Source organism: Notamacropus eugenii, chromosome X, assembly GCF_028372415.1.
Source record: "Notamacropus eugenii isolate mMacEug1 chromosome X, mMacEug1.pri_v2, whole genome shotgun sequence".
Lineage (NCBI taxonomy): Eukaryota > Metazoa > Chordata > Mammalia > Diprotodontia > Macropodidae > Notamacropus > Notamacropus eugenii.
In genome coordinates, this window is record NC_092879.1 from 11,758,298 (window position 1) to 11,760,545 (window position 2,248).

The 2,248-nt window shown below is 39.8% G+C and overlaps 1 pseudogene; it reads left to right on the forward strand.

The window, feature by feature from the left end:
• Positions 1 to 1,494: 1,494 nt before the first annotated feature.
• Positions 1,495 to 2,248, forward strand: LOC140516254 (spermatogenesis associated 6-like protein; annotated as a pseudogene).

Consider the following 2,248-nt stretch of genomic DNA (forward strand, 5'->3'; position numbering starts at 1 on the left):
TTTCACCCTTAGGCTTGGGTGAGTTCTTGTATGTGGGGACAAACCTGTGTGTTTATATTGCCAAATTCTGTGTGTGTGTGTGTGTGTGTGTGTGTGTGTGTGTGTGCTTTGTTTCCCTGCTTGCTGCATCATACAGTGATAAAGTTTATGACTTATTGCATCATTTTCCTGAGCTCCAGTTTTCTAGAAATGTCAAACTGAGCTATTTACTTTAACCCAAGCTATGAGGCCCAAAACCCAGACCTTTATAAAATTGTTATAAGGTATCCAAAACTAAAAAGAAACATCTTAGGCAATAAGAATGCATTAGAAGCTTTCCCAATAAATATGAGAGTAAAGCAGAGACACCCACTCTATTAGGTATTGTTTGATATCATTCTAGAAGTGCCATAAGCAATAAATTCTAGTATTGGATAAGAAAAAATTAAAGACATAATGATAGGCAGGAAGAAGATAAAACTATCTTTTTTGCTGGTGACATTATGGCTTACTGGGAAAATTCGAGGGAATTAGCAAAAATAAAATGGAGACAATAACTTCAGCAAAGTTACAGGCTACAAAATAAACCAGGTCTGCACAATATACCACCTTCAGGTTACTTGCCCCAAAATTTAGAGGGCGTAAAACAAGCCTTCACAGTATACTGCACATGGGCTGTTTTGGCAGACTGCAGGTGGCTTTGGGTCTTATGTTGTGCAGGCCTGAAATAAATACTCAAAAATCAACAAGATTTCTATACAATAATAACAAAGTCCAAGATGCCATAATAGAAAGAGAAATCTTTCAAAATGACAAAGCAAATAAATCAATGAAACTAGATAAGGGAGGATCAGAAACAGTGGCACTCACTAACCCAGTGTTTGATAAAGCCAAAAATATAAATTACTTAGGAAAGAACTCCCTGTTTAATAAATACTGTTGGGAAGCTGTCTAGCAGAAATTAGGCTCAAACCAACATCTTACTTCATATTTCTAATACATTTGAAACACATACATTACCTGAATTATCTTAATGATCATTAAAAAATTAGAAAAGAATCGGCTCATACACCTGTGTGTGTGTGTTCATCCTTCGTTGCCAAAGAAGACCATGACATCAGAGAAATGATGACATGACTTGAACTTGATTTTGTTTTGAGTGAGGGAGGGCTGTGTAAGGTCACCAGCCTCATTTCTCCTCCAGAGCCATCTGAATCCTGTGACCAGATATTCATCAGGATGACTGGAGATGACCCAGGATGAGGCAATTGGGGTTAAGTGACTTGCCCAAGGTCACACAGCTAGTAAGTGTCAAGTGTCTGAGGTGAGATGAAATACATACACCTAATGCAGCCATGAATAGAAAATGTATTTCCTATGGGAAGGAGTGGCAGCAGAGGCTCCAGCTCTCACCATGGGAGAGATGTTAGGTCAGGACAGCCAAGGAAGAAATCCCACTCCTCTACTCAGTGCAACAGGGTCCCTTTCCAACCTTTCCTGCTCCAATTGAGAAAGATGCCCTTGGAAGTGGTACTTGAGCTATACATTCGCATGATCACTTGCCCAGGGACTTTTACTCAGTGTCTGCATTCTTGGTCATAATGCTTTCCTGTTATGTTCCCTGTTATGAGTCACAAGGTTATGAAGTCTGACAAGATAAATGCATTCAATTCAGCCAATGTAGTGGAACTTCTAGAAAATTATATGATCAGGTTTGAACAAATACAACTAATACCTCCAGAGGGGGCATTGTTGGCCTACTACAAAAACAAAACACTTAGCACTTTCTGTTCCCTGAACTCAGGCTGAACTCGTCCATACCATGGGGTAGACCAAAAAGTGCTGGTGAAGACACCTCTTGGCTTTCCAGACATCTCTCCAAAAACAGAGTTTTCCATGAGGACAGCTGTCAAGAAACTCACTTGTCCATTAAAAAGATTTGTTGAAGAAAGATTGAGATAATTGAGACATGCCTCTGTAAATGTAGTAAATGAGCTCTTAGTTCCCATTTATAGATCTTAAGAGTCAGGATGAAGGAGAATACTTGTGAGAAGATTAGCAAAAGCTCAAGGAAAAGCTGTCCATCACCATGCATGATCTAGTGCCTTTGCCAGGAGGACAGGCCAGTGCAGCCAAATCACAGATCTTGCGATTTCCATTTGGAGTTAGGCATTTAGATAGTTCAAAGCTGTTTGATGAACAAATTCCTTTAAAACCACACACTTGGAGGGTAGAACCAAGATGGTGGAGGAGAAGGATGGACCTGTAG